The sequence below is a fragment of the Ranitomeya variabilis genome, chromosome 4, assembly GCF_051348905.1.
Source record: "Ranitomeya variabilis isolate aRanVar5 chromosome 4, aRanVar5.hap1, whole genome shotgun sequence".
Taxonomy (NCBI): domain Eukaryota; kingdom Metazoa; phylum Chordata; class Amphibia; order Anura; family Dendrobatidae; genus Ranitomeya; species Ranitomeya variabilis.
The window spans coordinates 181,136,857-181,156,061 of NC_135235.1; positions in this window are offsets into that span (position 1 = coordinate 181,136,857).

Below are 19,205 nucleotides of genomic sequence, written 5' to 3' on the forward strand. Positions count from 1 at the left end.
TCCTTGCTCCTGAACCACTGGGAACACGGCTCTCTTGACGCAGGTCCTTGTTGAAGCGGTCCTTCATCGAACGCCAACGTGTTTTGACTTTGGATACTGTTAAAAAAAAATGGTGGTCAGAAAAAGTACTTTTGGCCGTGCTCACACAACTGTGTGTGATGAGGGAAACTCCAGAAAGTTTCTTTCATCACACACAGTCGAGTGAGCACGGCCAAGGTCTCTGCTGCTTCACACTGCAGTGCAATACTTACCAAATGCAGCTCGGACCCGTGTCGGGGCGTTGTTCCAGCCATCCCACATCGCTTGGGCCACCTCATTCCATAACCGCCGGATCGTCATGTTGTTTGAGTGCAGTGGATCCCGGGTGTCCGACAACGGAACTCTCTCCTGGACCAGGGGGATGAGGAGGTCATTCTCGATAAGATCATCCTCCCGTTGTGAAACCTAAAAATTAAAGAAAGTCATTACAGTTTGCTCAATTAACAGAAGGAAAAGAAAGAAAAAAGATGCTGAGAAATTGCATGAATAGTAAAGTCAACATACAAAAGGATTCCACAAGAAAAAAGTAAAGAAATAAGAATGGAAAGAAAGGAAGATTCAAGAATATTACACTGAGGACAGTCAGCCTTGTATACGTACCCGCTGCCGTCTTTCCACCGGACCTTGACTCCGCTGCTCCTGCCCTGTCTCTGCCGCAGTAGAAGAGCTCTAAAAAAAGAAAAATTTAAATTGTCACGTGTCGATGTGACAGTGAATACTTACCAATCTGACGAGGCAAGTACTCACCTCACTGACATGCTCCACTTCCGACTGTCCTGGCCGAAACTCCTCACCAGATGAAGAATCCGAAGACATTCTGATGCATGTAGAAAGAATTAAATTGCAGAAATTAGGACATGTAGAGACAGAAAATAGAAAATAAAGGCATTGGCTAGGATATACTCACATTGTTCTGAGGCTTGTTTGCTCCAAGGTGCTGTCGTCTGTCTGCTCAGCTTGGCTGTCAGCCGTGGGCCATCTGCTCTGCTTGGCTGTCCGCTGTTGGCCGTCTGCTCTGCTTGGCTGTCTACTGTGGTCCGTCTGCTCTGCTTGGCTGTCTGGTGAGAAGTGACCTGCAACTGTCCACACCCTCCATTTTATCACCTTGATGGTGGGGGGTGGCTTATCAGTGTCTAGACATGTTTTTCTCAATTGAAACGCATGCGTTCAAAAACGCAACCAACCGCATGTGCTAAAAAACGCATGCGTTTACATAGACAGCAATGCGTTTTTTGGTCACAATCCTTGCTCAATTGACCGCATGCGTTTCCTGGCGGCAAATAGACGCCTCTAGAAATTACTACATGTTGCATTTCCGCGCCAAGCCACAAACGACGAGACGACGCATGCGTCGTCAAACGTGGCAAAACGCGAACAAAAAAAAACGCATGCGTTTTTAATGTTAAATATAGGAAAACACGACGCATGCGTTTATATGCGGTACACACGCTGCGGCAACAAACGCAAATGTGAAACCAGCCTTACTGAGGTAAAATCTCATCAAATACTGAACATGTGCACTTGGCCTTAGTGTGCTCCACAAATAATTGCAATCACTTAATTACCTTCCAATCCCCTCCTGCTCTTTGGGACTGCTCGCTGGGTCCCCCACCAGTTTCCTCTCTTATAGCATTGTCAGCCTGTGACTGTTAGGCTATGTCTCCACGATCAGGATGGCCGGCGGTATCGCCGCAGCGGCGAAGCCGCTTGGCGCTAAGCCCCGCCCCCTTTCTGGGACGCGATCATGCCGGATGTGTTAACTCTTCACATCCGGGATGATCGCTCGCTCCCATAGGGCCCTGTGATATGCCTTGCGGGGACGCTGCGTCCCCGCAAGATGTACGGACATGCTGCGATCTGAAAAGACGCGCAGCATGTCCGGAGTCGCAGGGCCGCCGCGTGCGGGTTTCCACGCATAGTGGAGACGGGATTTCATAAAATCCCCTCCACTATGCTGGAACATCTGGACGCTGCTTGTTTGACGCTGCAGCTCTGCGCAGCGTCAAACAAGCAGCGTTTCCTGACCGTGGAAACATACCCTTACAGCCAATCACTGGTCACTGAGGTAACCAATAGATTGTAATTAAAGATGTTACAACTAACGAAACTGTTGAGCTATTCACCACAAATAAGCATGATCAATAAGCCAAATAGGGTGTGCACATGCATAATGATTTGTAATTAACAAAGATGTTACAGCTAATTAGACTTTTGTGATTATTTTCAATAATAGAGCAGCACGGTGGCTCAGTGGTTAGACTGTTGCTTTGCAGCGCTGGGGTCCTGCGTTCAAATACCACCTAGGACAACATCTGCAAGGAGTTTGTATGTTCTCCCTGTGTTTGCGTGGGTTTTGTCCAACACACCAATTACATACAGATAGGGAATGTAGATTGTGCGCCCCAATGGGGACAGCAATAATGATGTCTGTAAAGTGCAAAGGAATTAATGGGGCTGTATAAGTGAGTAAAAAAAGAAATGTCCATCTGCTTTGGCCTATTTAGTGTCTGCGGCTGCACACTGTCTTTGTGGGGTTCTTAGCTTGTATGCTACAAGGATAACATTTGGTTTTGACAGTTCTAATTTTGCCCACTGGCTACAATTTGGGTGAAAATTTGACCTGAACTGTTCTTGAAATGTGAATGTTGAATTTTTTAGGCATAACTAATTTGATATTATAGCAAATGTGAATTTTTCATTTTTTCATTTTCATTTCTATTAACAGAAAAAAACTGTTAAAGTGAAGTGGCATCATATTTAGGTAAAGTTATCGCTTACGGTAAGGGGTGGGCATGTTAACTGTAGTTTAGGGGTCTGTCTCTGAATATTTATCTGAACTGTAGACACAGTCTCCTCAGCCATACTACATATACATATGCTTAGATAAAAAAAAAAATTCACAGCTGACTTCACTGGTGCTTTAATTCTTTTATGCTCCCAATTTTGCAGACATACATTTTTACTCTTTTATCTTCTCCGTATAAATCAATGTGATTTTTTTTAAAAATCCATCAGAGAGATTGATTTTATTCTGTATAGTGCTAATATTATTGTTTTATATTATTTTGCTATTAAAAAAAACTATATAAAACACAGTATGTTTTATTACATATATATATGTATATATATATAGTATGATTTTAGGACAGTAGATTGCATTTACTGTATTGTTGGGATCTCATTCATTTGTAGGCCATTTAGAGCTCTGTTTAAGGCACTCACTACCGTTACTCCTGATCTTTCCCATTATACATAGCTTTTAACTAGATTTGACCTTTCTGTATGTTTTTTATTAATTACTTGTAACAGCCTGTTTTATAATGTGCAGCAAAAGTGAAATAAGATGATACCATGCATATTTATCACTTTTATTTCTATACAATTCTTACGCTTGTGGCTTGCAATCAGGCCTTCGCTCCTTTTGGTGTTATCCTGTAATGTCTTTATTGTTAGTACAACAGAATATGTTGGTGCCATAGAAATAAAATTATTATTTTTATTATTATTATTATTATTATTAGAATTGATGAAGTAATAAACAAGTAAAATTACAGGTAATCAAAGCAAAAAAAAAAACAAAGAAGCCTATTGGAGATTGTGCACACTAGGAGAAAGGTTTCATCAGTTCTAACAGCTAATGGCTGACAAGTGGTTAAAGCAGTTTCCTTCCAGAAAACCCCATAAGAAGCTCTCAGATCAATGCTCAGTTTGGGGAATTAAAAAGCACTCCACTAACAGCAGTTGGAACATTTCTAACCCATATGTCACCTCAGTGTTTTAAATAATTATATTTGCATGCAGGGAGTGATTCATAAATATGTCAGGCTGGTGAAATATAGGCAGGCATTTCAAACTTTCTATTTAAAAAACATGAATTATGGCCACGAAAAATGTGTTCCCATTTAAGGGTGATACGAAGTATTTGGAGTCTAGTACAGAGACCAATCCATCATGCAGACAATAAAGAGACTTTGTGCCTGACGCGGGAAATTTATGGCTGCCCTTCTCTGCCCTAATAACTCAGGCATTGTGTCAGGAGCTGACAGGCTCTGCGGAGAAACAGCTACCCTGTTATCAATCAAGAAGGCCTTTTACATTTTTAGCAAAACTCTGATCACCCATACACCCTTTTAATGTATATATTACATCATTATAGATCATTCTGCACTTTTACTGCACCTCACTCACATGATGTATGGCTGGAGGCTGCTGATGAGTGTGCTGATAAATTACTGTGCCTCCACTAATGATCCTCGGGAGGGAAAATGCCTGTATGCAAAGTGGCATTCATTCCCTGTGGATGTGGCGGGCACAGGGTGACCTGGAATGCCAGCCGAACCAAAAAGCCCGTTCACTGTATGTGCACACGTCAGGATTTCTTCAGGATTTTTTGCGGGTTTTTTTTGCGAATTTCCCCAATAAAAACGCTATAACTCTGCATAAAAAACGCATACATTATGCATCCTATCGTTTAGAATGCATTCCGCATTTTTTGTGCAAATGTTGCGGTTTTTTTCCGCAAAAAAAAAAAAGCAATCCGGAAAAAGAAGCAACATGTTCATTATTTTTCCGGATTTTTTGCGGATTTCCCATGAAATTGGAGTGTCAGGAGAAAAACGCAAAAATTCCGCACAAATAACGAGTAAAAAAACGCAAAAAAAACGCATGCGGATTTCTGGCAGAAATGTCCGCGTTTTGTCAGGAAAATTTCTGCAAGAAATCCTGACGTGTGCACATACCCTAATAATTTCAAAACATCGGAGTCTTCCTAAAACAGAAGGTATGATTTCCGCTACAAATAAGGAATGTAGCAGGGTGAATGTGAGTGGAGACATGCTAACATGCAGGATGCCATAGATGATACAAATAAAATGCTAATATTCCTAAATGCAGAGATCACTGACTCTGTACAGCCAGGTAATAAATACATAAGAATAGAGCAGATGCCAGTCTTCTTTCTCTGCAGCCAAGCAGAGATGTACTTCAGCGTTATTGTCCATATACAACCAATAAAGACAAACCAAAAGTCAGAAGACAAAAGGGAGTCCTAAGAGAACATGCTGACAGCAGAAATATGACGCTTGGTATGTTTAGTATATAGCTAGGTATAGATATTGTGCTTTTTACCTCTCTCTATATTATATATGTTGTAAATATGTTATTCATATATGTACAAACTAATATGCAGTGCTTTATGGAGATGCTTTCACAGCACAGTGTACATTTAGCATAAGCAACGTATTGAATAGTTGTAGACATTTCTAACAGATATAACTGATATCACCGTTACATGAATATTAAATGTACCATCTATACAATATATTGTCTTTTCTTGTATAATATATCATAAATGTAGTATACAAGATATTAGTATATAATATCTCTATATTTTATAGAAAACATAGTATTTAGTATATAAAATGTATACAAGCTAATATAATATAATCTTGTAGATTGTGAGCCTTCGCGGGCAGGGTCCTCTCTCCTCCTGTACCAGTTATGACTTGTATTGTTTAAGATTATTGTACTTGTTTTATTATGTATACCCCTCCTCACATGTAAAGCGCCATGGAATAAATGGCGCTATAACAATAAATAATAATAATAATAATATAAGTATAGTATACATAGCAATTAGACATGTGATACAACACATCCTGTATACATGATTGCATATAGTATATGCAGAATGTCAGCTATCTAACCATAATATAATAAAGTTCTGAATCCCTGCTAATAACACAGGTGTGAGCTACATGGATAGGAGTGTAGAGGGGATAAATGTCCTTGGTGTGGACACTGCTCACATTTATACAGAAATACTTGTGTGACATGATGGTGACAACAGGAGATGGACACAGCACATAGGGCTTTCCACATGCCCATAGAACAGGTAAAGCAGGGGATCCAGGGAAGAGCAGAAAGTCAAGATTGTCTCTTTATTTATTTGACTTTGTGAACTTTTGAAGCATTGCTGTAACTAAATCTGTGCTGCTGCTATTCTCCCCAGCCAGCCCACAGGCTTCTATAGGAAACAGAGAAAAGAGCCGAGTTATGCTTTGAAATCTGCGCTTTTCAATCAAGCTGTCTGGGAAGAGAAAAGCTGCTTTTTCACATTGGAAATAAAATGCTAAATGATAACCATAAAGCAATGTCATTGAAGGCGTCCTGTCACTTGTGCTACAAGGGAAAGTGTCAGCCATTCAATAGGTAATGAATAAACAAAGAGGGGAGAGGTGTGAGAGTGGAAGCCTTAAAAATCACTGCTTCCACTTTATCTAAAAACTTCCATTCTACTGCAAAATCGATCAGGACAGATTGCAGTCAGCACAGGGAAAAACACAGACTGCAAGGCCACCGATCAGAGAGAGAGGGGCAGCCAGGAAGAAATGTAATCTATCATGTGCAATTAGAGAAGGGCCAGGTCTGCAGTGATGGGGATGCTGGGGGACTGAGAACCCCAGGAATAAGCACAGGGTGCACGACTATGGGCCATCAAATGTGCAGCTCCACTTGTGCATGCAACCACTTCTCATGTACAGCACCATGGAATCAATGGTGCTCCAAAAATAATATTTATAGAATATTATATATACAAAAAAAAGAGGAATTAGAGCAGCACAAACAACACAAGGAGAAAAAAAAAAGAAGAAAAATCGGGTGCAAAGCCCCCCCAGGCATAGACCAAACCTCAATTACACGAATCAAAAAATGGAGGCAGCACACCATTTGTTTTGAAAAAGCAGGAGCTACTTTTATTAGCCCATCTCAGCAACGTTTCGGTTCTAACTGATGTGAGAAAGGTTCACATCTGTTAGAACCGAAACGTTGCTAATATTATATATAAATATAATATATATATGATATCTATACATGTGTCTGTGAATTGAGATACTGATTTGGCTTCTATCCTAAGTCATATTGCACAACTCCTTCAAGGGTTGATTGTGACTTGTAGGATCGCTGCTTCCAACAGGTGGCGCTATAGAGTTTAAGTCCTTTTTTTCTCTGAAGAGGCAATTTGCATATCAAATTTATGTAAGCATATATGGGTATATATCAACCATATATAAGCAGATATATATCAGATATTATTATTATTATTTATATAGCACCATTAATTCCATGGTGCTGTACATGAGAAAGGGGTTACATACAGGGTTATAGATATCATTTACAGTAAACAGGGTTACAATGACACACTGGTACAGAGGGGAGAGGACCCTGTCCTTGCGGACTTACATTCTATGGGATATGTATAAATATATCTGTGTGTGTATATATATATATATATATATATATATATATATATATATACAATGCTATAGTCACTTCTTGGCTCCTATAGGTTGCTTCTTTTCTAAACTATCGAGGAACCATAATTATAGATGTAACTTTAAATATCAATACTAGAATTAAAAACAGAAATCTATATCTCATTCATACTGCATATGTTCTGCATGTCTGTGTAGCACTACATGGCCTGACCACGTTTCAGCTCACACTGAGCCTTTCTTAAGCCTCATGTGAGAAAGGCTCATGTGAGCCAAAATGTCACCACCCCATGTGGGTCAAATAAAATTAAATAAATCTTTCTGGGCTGAATAAATAGCTCCTCTTAACTACAAACGGCGGGCTGCCTCCAATTTTTCTGGATTTTTATGTTGAGGCTTGGTATTTGCCTAGGGGGCTCTGCACCTGGACTCTTTCTTTGTGCTGCTCTATTTTTCTTCATAGATAGATAGATAGATAGATAGATAGATAGATAGATAGATAGATAGATAGATATGGGATAGATAGATAGATAGATAGATAGATAGATAGATAGATAGATAGATAGATATGAGATATATAGGGGATAGATAGATAGATAGATAGATAGATAGATAGATAGATAGATAGATATGGGATAGATAGATAGATAGATAGATAGATAGATAGATAGATAGATAGATAGATAGATATGGGATAGATATATATAGGGGATGGATAGATAGATAGATAGATAGATAGATAGATAGATAGATAGATAGATAGATAGATATCGGAAGGATAGATAGATAGATAGATAACGGAAGGATAGATAGATAGATAGATAGATAGATAGATAGGGGATAGATAGATAGATAGATAGATAGATAGATAGATATCGGAAGGATAGATAGATAGATGGAAGGATAGATAGATAGATAGATAGATAGATAGATAGATAGATAGATATGGGATAGATAGGGGATGGATAGATACATAGATAGATAGATAGATAGATAGATAGATAGATAGATAGATAGATATCGGAAGGATAGATAGATAGATAGATAGATAGATAGATAGATAGATAGATATGGGATAGATAGCTAGATAGATAGGGGATGGATAGATAAATAGATATATAGATAGATAGATAGATAGATAGATAGATAGATAGGGGATGGATAGATAGATAGATAGATAGATAGATAGATAGATAGATAGATAGATATCGGAAGGATAGATAGATAGATGGATAGATGGATGGATAGATAGATAGATAGATAGATAGATAGATACTGACTCCTTGTACATGGAGGCTAGCCCTTTCCCCCAGCCTGTGCAGCAGGACAGCTCCTTGCATTGCCCTACCCAGATTGGAGAGATCCTGTCCTGGTTTTCCCTCTCACCAGCCTGACCTGTCAAGGGGATTATCCAAGTAGGAGATTAATAGGGTAGGCGGGCTGCAATAATAATCGTTTTGTTTGATGTGACAACTTTGATAGGCGTTGATTTACTTACAAACTGATAGGCTTTTAATTGAGCGCTTCCATCCAGCTTCACATGAAAGGATAACCCGCATTGGAACAGCTGCCCAGTGCCCTGAGCCTCAATACTGATTAGCCATCTCCACTGTGAATAGTTCAAGGAATTCTCCAACTTTTTTCCCTTTCCTTCATCCTTACATTTGCGCCACTCCTTCCTGAGAGAGAATAAATCATTCCTATTGTGAGCAAATAAAATCGACTTGACAAGCCGGCTCTAGCTGAGGCCACGGAGCTCTCTAATTAATTGTGCCTTCACTCGCAGCTTTTCTCTCTCTCTGAAATGTTACATTACAATGTTTCCATAAGAAAGCAGCAGCGAGGATCAAACAAGCCGGCGCTAATGATACCATGGAGGCAGGAGCGCGGAGTCCGGCACAGTGGGGTACAGCGCCCCCCACACCTTCTCCACACAGTCCCCCTGACCGACCGCTCCGGAGCTGCACCATCACACCCGACGCTCCGCCGCCTCCCTGTAGGGCAGGACAGCAGACAGCAGCCCGCTCTCTCTCACTTTCTCTTTTTCTCTCTCTGTCTCTCTCCTAACTTTCTCTCTCTCTTTCTCTTTTTCTCTGTCTTTCTCTCTCTCTATCTCTTTCTCTCTATCTCTCTTTTTTCTGTCTTTCTTTTTCTCTCTCCCTTTCTATCTTTCTCTCTTTTCTCTCTCTGTCTCTCTCTTACTCTCACTCTCTTTTTTCTTTTTCTCTTTCTCCCTCTCTTTTTTTCACTCTTTCTCTATTTCTGTCTCTCTATCTTTCTCTATTATCTGTCTCTTTATCTCTTTTTCTCTCTCACTTTCTCTGTTTCTCTATTTGTCTCTCTTTCGCTCTGTCTCTCTGTCTCTCTCTTTCTCTGTCTCTCTCTTTCTCTGTTTCTCTATTTGTCTCACTTTCTCTCTGTCTCTCTTTCTTTCTTTCTTTCTTTCTTTCTTTCTTTCTTTCTTTCTTTCTTTCTTTCTTTCTCTCTCGCCCCCTCTGTAAAATATAAAAGCCATTCTCACATCTCCCACCACCTCAAGGTAATTAATCTTAAATATTTCACCCTGGGAGGCAGGGCCGGCACACCGAGGAAACAGATAGCAGTCTCTCTGGTCCTGTAAGGAAAACAGCTGTTCCAAGCACTTTCATGCAAATGAACACAAATGAAGGGTTCAGCTCTTTTTTGCAGATTTTTACTGCACTTCATTTATCAATTCCACTTGACAACAAAAGAGAGAGAAAGAAAGAGGGAGATGAGTGAGAGGAACAGCACCCTGTATGGAGAGGGCACAGCTAAGCTGTCGGCCCGCACTCCCATCCCCCGGCTCTGGGTTATCCTCCTTCCCACCAGCTAAAGACAAGGAAGCCGGCAGGAGGGAACCGGACCGCACCAGAATCGCTGAGGTGTGGACAGGAAAACAGCCTTCTGCAAGACTGGTCAATACAGCAGGGAAAAGAGGGAGCCCTGGTCTGGGGGATGCAGTCTATAGACGACAGGCCGGGGCTCCTGTCCTGCAGGTCCGGACCCTCACTTGTCAAAGAGGCTTTATGTACAGATGGCCTACAATGCATGGGTCACCATGTCACTCCAGGGAGAGAGGGAAAGGGTTAACACAATCCTGCCTGAAAAACAAGTACATTTATGGGAAAAGTGAAGAATAATGATATGTTTATAATCATAAGATATATATACTGTCATTGTAAAATATATATATATATATATATATATATATATATATATATATATATATATATACACCCTGTAGAATGTATGCCCACAAGGGTAGGGTCTTCCCCCCTCTGTGCCTGTCAGTCACTAGTACTTTATTCATTGTCATTTACTTCCACTTGTGTTTTGCATGTGACCTCTCCTTATGTACAGCACCATGGACTCAATGGTGCACTCAAAAGTAATTATATATCCATATACATGAGCTATGTATGCATATAATAAGAGATGTATAAGTAGATATATATTAGACATGTATGAGCATATTTATATATGTATGCATCAGTTATGTATAACTATATATACCAGATATGTGTGTGTGTGTAAATATATATATATATATATATATATATATATATATATATATATATATATATATATATATATATATATATATATATATATTTTATCAGCTATGTATAAGTATGTCAGATATGTATATATAAGATATGTGTAAATATGTATTATATGTCCGATATGTATATGTATATACAAGATATGTGTAAGTATATATCTATATGTCCGATATGTATACATGCATATATATATATATATATATGCAGTATATATATGTCAGATATGTATAAGTATATATTATATGTCAAATATGTATAATTATATATTATATGTCAGATATGTTTAAGTATATATTTACATGTCAGATATGTATAAATATATTTATATGTAAGGTATGTATATATCAGATATTTATAAGTAGATATCGATATTTATATATATGCACATAAATATTATATTATATATATATTATATATTGTATTATATATATGTATATTTATATAAATATGTATATAATATCAGATATGTAGAACTATATATTTATATGTCGGATATGTAGAAGTATATATATATATATATATATATATATATATATATATATATATATATATAAGCTATGCAGAAGGATGTCCTTCTATATCAGCTATGTACACACATATATCATGTCTATATGACATGTTCTTCGGTCACATACTGTATGACCACATCGCTGCGGACTGTCTCCAGGACCCCTGCAGCAGAGCAGATGACGGTCCAGGGTGGGCTTCGTGCTTCGCTGTACACACGGCAGCTGCGCGGTATTTCGGGGGAACACCTTAGCGCCGGAATGACTGCTCGGAGACTTTCCTTTGATGCAGTCACTTGGCATGCCAGGGACTGTGGGCATGTGTCAGTCACCCTCCCCTCCCCCGGATACGAGCAGCTCCTGGGGCTGGGGGCATCAGCCAGTATGGACCCCTCCTATCCCGGGCACCCTTTCTATGGTGCCAAGGTGCCTGTGACCCTGCGGTGACCCGCGTTAACCCCTGAGCGCCAGGCGGCCCTTCCTGCAGCCCGGTCCCGGGAGCACCCGTGTGCTCGCAGCCTCAGGACTGCATAGACATTGAGTTCAGACTGTGAACGATCTATTTCCTTAAAGTGAATGACTCTTTTCAAACGCATCGTCTTCTCCCCTTCTCTGCCTCTCCTTCCCTTCAAGTCACACCAGCCTTGTAATCAGCAACAAAAGCTGACATAAATCAGCGGCGGATTGACAGCGGCTGACAAATAACTGACTGATGGCGCTGGAGTCACATTGACAATTGATGGAGGGGAGGAGGCTGGGGCGAGGAGTGACGGGCGGGGCCGCTCCGCTGGAGACACGTGACTCGCACAGTCCCCGGCCTTCATCACGAGCTTCCGCGGCCAAACCTCCCTCGCGATTCAATGGTTCTAGGAAGATCCAAGTTGGAAAACTGGTGCGGTAGGGTAACCATTAAAAGAGCCGACCGCTGTGTTTTCTGCATGCCGCTCCTCGTGCAGTGCTGCTTGTGCCAGTGAGGCGTGCTGCTGGCAGGGCTTCCTGTCTGTTATTGGGCGATATGGTGGCCAGTACAACCCGAAGGATGGGGCTGGTTAGCAGAGGATGAGGCCTGCAGGGCTTTGTGTCCATGGGGGCAGCGGGGTCCAACAGGCTGCCCGATCCAGCAGTGGTGGCCAAATGGCCGACAAAGTCCTACTTTCCCGTTTGTGAGCGGGTAACTGATCGTGTGTGGCTGAGGGCTGCTGACAGCTACTATGCCAGTCTCTATGGCAGTGCCCTCCATTCTTGGCCAGGACATGGCAAACATCTGGGCTGAAATGTCACAGGGAAATGGACCATCAGAAAATCACCTAGGGTGTAACAATAAACTTCTTTCTACCAGCTTTGTTTTCTCCCATTTTTATATTATTAGAGGGAATATGTCTGAGCATGTAGGTAATTGGAAGCTGAATAAAATGATAACTTCATAGCTGAGATCCAGCGTCTTATTCCAGAGAAATCCACCTTTTTCTTATATGTAAATGAGTTGTTCAGGGCTATGGGCGGGACCCTGATCTGCATGAGACTCCGCCTCCAGAGATTATTGTAAATGAATGGGAGCTTTACCAGTGACTGACATTCTTGCCTGTGGAGGTGGAGTCTCTAATGCAGATCTATGTCCGACCCATAGTCCTAAACAGCTCAATTACATATAAGAAAAACAGAGATTTCTCTGGAAATAAACATTGGATGGAAGATAAAGTATCATTTTATTCAGCTTCCTATGACCTGCATACCCATATAGGAGGACTGGTCCTACGTACCCATATAGGAGGACTGATCCTACCCGCCCATATAGGAGGACTGGTCCTATGTGCCCATATAGGAGGACTGGTCTTATGTACCCATATAGGAGGACTGGGCCTATGTGCCCATATAGTAGCAATGGTCTTATGTACCCATATAGGAGGACTGGTCCTACGTGCCTATATAGGAGGACTGATCCTACCTGCCCATATAGGAGGACTGGTCCTACCCGCCCATATAGGAGGACTGGTCCTACGTGCCCATATAGGAGGACTGATCCTACCCGCCCATATAGGAGGACTGGTCCTACGTACCCATATAGGAGGACTGGTCCTACCCGCCCATATAGGAGGACTGGTCCTACGTGCCCATATAGGAGGACTGATCCTACCCGCCCATATAGGAGGACTGGTCCTACCCGCCCATATAGGAGGACTGGTCCTACGTGCCCATATAGGAGGACTGATCCTACCCGCCCATATAGGAGGACTGGTCCTACGTACCCATATAGGAGGACTGATCCTATGTGCCCATATAGGAGGACTGGTCTTATGTACCCATATAGGAGGACGGGTCCTATGTGCCCATATAGTAGCAATGGTCTTATGTACCCATATAGGAGGACTGGTCCTACGTGCCTATATAGGAGGACTGGTCCTATGTGCCCATATAGGAGGACTGCTCTTATGTACCCATATAGGAGGACTGGTCCTACGTGCCCATATAGGAGGACTGGTCCTATGTGCCCATAAAGTAGGACTGGTCTTATATACCCATATAAAAGGACTGGTCCTACGTGCCCATATAGGAGGACTGGTCTTATGTACCCATTTAGGAGGACTGGTCCTACCCACCCATATAGGAAGACTGGTCCTACGTGCCCATATAGGAGGATTGGTCTTATGTGTCCATATAGGAGGACTGGTCTTATGTACCCGTATAGGAGGACTGGTCCTAACTGTACATATATGAGGACTGGTCTTATGTACCCATATAAGAGGAATCGTCTTATGTACCCATATAGGAGGACTGGTCCTACGTGCCCATATAGGAGGACTGGTCTTATGTGTCCATATAGCAGGACTGGTCCTACACGCCCAAATAGGATGATTGGTCCTACATGCCCATATAGGAGGACTGGTCTTATGTGCCCATGTAGGAGGACTGGTCTTATGTACCTATTTAGGAGGACTGGACCTACGTGCCCATATAGGAGAACTGGTCCTATGTGCCCATATAGGAGGACTGGTCTTATGTACCCATATAGAAGGACTGGTCCTACATGCTCATATAGGAGGACTGGTCTTATGTGTCCATATAGGAGGACTGGGCTTATGTATCCATATAGGAGGACTGGTCCTACCCATACATATATGAGGACTGGTCTTATGTACCCATATAGGAGGACTGCTCCTACGTGCCCATATAGGCGCACTGGCCTTATATGTCCATATAGGAGGAATGGTCTCATGTACCCATATAGGAGGACTGATCCTTCATGCCCATATAGGAGGACTGGTCTTATATGTCCATATAGGAGGACTGGTCTTATGTACCCATATAGGAGAACTGGTCCTACCTGCCCATATAGGAGGACTGGTCTTATGTACCCATATAAGAGGACTGGTCCTACATGCCCATATAGGAGGATTGGTCTTATGTGTCCATATAGGAGGACTGGTCTTATGTACCCATATAGGAGGACTGATCCTTCATGCCCATATAGGAGGACTGGTCTTATATGTCCATATAGGAGGACTGGTCTTATGTACCCATATAGGAGAACTTGTCCTACCCGCCCATATAGGAGGACTGGTCTTATGTACCTATATAAGAGGACTGGTCCTACATGCCCATATAGGAGGATTGGTCTTATGTGTCCATATAGGAGGACTGGTCTTATGTACCCATATAGGAGGACTGGTCTACGTGCCCATATAGGAGGACTGGTCCTACACGCCCATATAGGAGGATTGATCCTACATGCCCATATAAGAGGACTGGTCTTATGTACCCATATAGGAGGACTGGTCCTATGTGCCCATGTAGGAGGAGTGGTCTTATGTGCCCATGTAGGAGGAGTGGTCTTATGTACCCAAATAGGAGGACTGGCCCCATGTGCCCATATAGGAGGACTGGTCCTAGGTGCCCATATAGGAGGACTGGTCTTATGTACCCATATAGCAGGACTGGTCCTACCCACCAATATAGAAGGACTGGTCCTACGTGCCCATATAGGAGGACTGGTCTTATGTACCCATTTAGGAGGACGGGTCCTACCCGCCCATATAGATGTAACAACTCTGCTGGCATCGCGGCATGGCCTCTCATCTCTCACACTATCTTACCCACTGCTCCAGGTCATGTTGTGGTTTCTGTTTGTTGCCAGCTCCATATTCTGTGCCTCTGCTCTCTGCATGCTTCCTGGCTGTGTGCATAGGGGGGGCGGCGCCAGAACTCCCTGGTTCTTATAGAATCGGGGCGCACCTGTCTAATCTGTTCTTGACCAATTACCAAGAGGCCTCAAGTATTTAGGCCAGCTCCACCCTGTGGACTGGGCCTGTGCAATGTGTTAACTCAGTTTGTGTTTTGCTTCTGAGCTGCCAGGCCTTGCTCTGTGTTTTGCCTTCTCTGAAGGCTGTTCTCCTTGCTTTGCCTTGTACCTGTCTGTCTGCCCTCCAGGAGGCTGTATATCCTGGTCCCTGTGTCTTTGTTCTGATACCTTGTCTAGTTCCATTACCTTGTCTGAACTTTGTCCTACCTCTGTCTCCTTGTCTGTGGTTTCTTTCCCTGCAGAGCCTCTCTGCTCTCGGTTCCGCACTCCGTGACCTTGCTTTGCTTCTTACTCTGCACTCTGTGCCTTTGCTCTTGGCTCTGCACTCTGTGCCTTCACTCTGCTCTTGGCTCTGCACTCTGTGCCTTCACTCTGCTCTTGGCTCTGCACTCTGCCTTCACTCTGCTCTTGGCTCTGCACTTTGTGGTTCTACCCTTGTCTCTTTGCGGCTTTGCCTCTGCTCCACACTCCTGCGGTTCTGCTCCGTTCTACTCTGCTCCGCTCCTGCTGCTGCATAAATCTCTTGCTGCAGCTCCTCTCCGCATTCCTTGTGGTTCCGCTCTGCTTAGCTTCTGCAGTAATCTCTTGCTTCAGCTCCTCTCCGCATTCCTTGTGGTTCCGCTCTGCTTAGCTTCTGCAGTAATCTCTTGCTGCAGCTCCTCTCCACATTCCTTGCGGTCCTGCTCTGCTTAGCTTTTGTTGCTGCGCTATCTCTTTCTGCTATACATGTTCCTTTATTCTCCTTTCCTTCTGGCTTGTTTCCGTACCTGCATCTCCTGTGTGAACAGGTGCCAACCTGTTGCTACATACTACATATCCGTACCTGCACCTCCTGTGTGAACAGGTCCCTACCTGTTCCTTCATACACCACACCAACCTGCCCTGTGTCTCTGCCGTTCCTGCCAGCCCTGTGTCTCTGCCGTTCCTGGCAGCCCTGTGTCTCTGCTGTTCCTGCCAGCCCTGTGTCTCTGCCGTTCCTGCCAACGCTTGTGTCTCTGCCGTTCCTGCCAGCCCTGTGTCTCTGCCGTTCCTGCCAGCCCTGTGTCTCTGCCGTGCCTGCCAGCCCTGTGTCTCTGCCGTTCCTGCCAGCCCTGTGTCTCTGCCATTCCTGCCAGTCCTGTGTCTCTACCAGCCTTGTGTCTCAGCCGTGCCAGCCTACTCGTCTGAGTGTCATCCGTGCTCATCTGCTAGTCCTACCTGATGCCCACACCTGTCCTAGTGTTCCTGTTCTCCAAGTGGGATCAGCAGCCACAGCCAGACACCACCCTGGAGTAGCACCTGGCAGCTGCCTGCCGCACAAGCCTGACCTCACCATCAGAGGCTCCAGTGAAAACTAAGGCAGCTGTCATAGTCACTCCCCTTCCAGGATAGTCTGGTTCGTGGCACAGTGGGGCCACAAACCCCTTTGACTCACGCCCATCAGTCCGACCGTGAGCGTGACAATAGGAGGACTGGTCTTATGTACCCATATAGGAGGACTGGTCCTACGTGCCCATATAGGAGGACTGGTCTTATGTGTCCATATAGGAGGACTGGTCTTATGTACCCATACAGGAGGACTGGTCCTACGTGCCCATATAGGAGAGCTGATCCTATGTGCCCATATAGGAAGACTGATTCTACGTGCCCATATAGGAGGGTTGATCCTACATGCCCATATAGGGATACTGATCTGACATGCCCATATAGGAGGGCTGATCCTATGTGCCCATATAGGAGGAATGATTCTATGTGCCCATACAGGAGGACTGATTATATGTGCCCATATGGGAGGGCTGATCCTACGTGCCCATATAGGAGGGCTGATCCTGCGTGCCCATATAGGAGAGCTGATCCTACGTGCCCATATAGGAGGACTGATTCGACGTGCCCATATAGGAGGACTGATTCTATGAGCCCATATAGGAGGGCTGATCCTATGTGCCCATATAGGAGGATTGATCCTTCGTGCCCATATAGGAGGAATGGTCTTACTAGCCCATATAGGAGGGCTGATCCTACGTGCCCATATAGGAGGGCTGATCCTGCGTACCCATACAGGAGAGCTGATCCTACGTGCCCATATAGGAGGACTGATTCTACGTTCCCATATAGGAGGACTGATCCTACGTGCCCATATAGGAGGACTGATTCTACGTTCCCATATAGGAGGACTGATTCTACGTGCCCATATAGGAATGCTGATCCTATGTTCCCTTATAGGATGATTGATGCTACATGCCCATATAGAAGGGCTGATCCTACGTGCCCATATAGGTGGAATTGTCTTATGTTGCCATATAGGAGGACTGATTCTATGTGCCCATATAGGAGGACTAATTCTACGTGCCCATATAGGAGGGCTGATTCTACGTGCCCAGATAGGAGGGCTAATCCTACGTGCCCATATAGGAGGACTGGTCTTATGTACCCATATAGGAGGGCTAGTCCTACGTGCCCATATAAGCAGGGCCGTATTTAGAGTTTCTGCTGCCCTAGGCACTTTTAGTGCTGCCTCCCCCTTTGGTGAGTATGACACTATCGGCAGTGACTTTGGCAAGAATTGCTGATGTGAAAGTCGCCTTTTGCAGCAGATCCGGCAGTTTTTCTGCATCTGCCATGTAGCGGATCACTTACGGCAACACTGCGTTCGGCCTCATTCATTCCCTGTGGGATTTGCGGCACTTGCCGTGATCTGGCAAATGCGGTACCATACCTCCCAACTTTTGAAGAAGGGAAAGAGGTATAAAGTTTGTGACGCGCGTAGTGCACCGCGGCAAACTTTAGGCCACGCCTCTGGCCACACCCATTTCACAATTAGTCACACCCATATCCACGTCCCAACCACACCCATTTAGCACTGCTGATCACACTGTTTCATATACAATAACTATAAATAAATAAAAATATGGCCACACAGTGCTCCATACTGTATAATGGCCACACATGATGCTCAATACTGTATAATGGCCACACATGATGCTCCACACTGTATAATGGCCACACATGATGCTCCATACTGTATAATGGCCACACATGATGCTCAATACTGTATAATGGCCACACAGTTCTCCATACTGTATAATAGCCACACATGATGCTCAGTACTGTATAATGGCCCCACATGATGCTCAATACTGTATAACAGCCACACATGATGCTCCATACTGTATAATGGCCACACACAGTTCTCCATACTGTATAATGATCCCACATGATGCTCAATACTGTATAATGACCACACATGATGCTCCATAGTGTATAATGGCCACACATGATGCTCAATACTGTATAATGGCCACACATGATGCTCCATACTGTATAATGACCCCACATGATACTCAATACTGTATAATGGCCACACATGATGCTCCATACTGTATAATGGCCACACATGATGCTCCATACTGTATAATGGCCACACATTATGCTCCATACTGTATAATGGCATGGCTCATCTCCCCACCCATCCTGTATGCATGGCTCATATTCCCCCCCTCCTGTGTGCATGGCTCATATTTCCTCC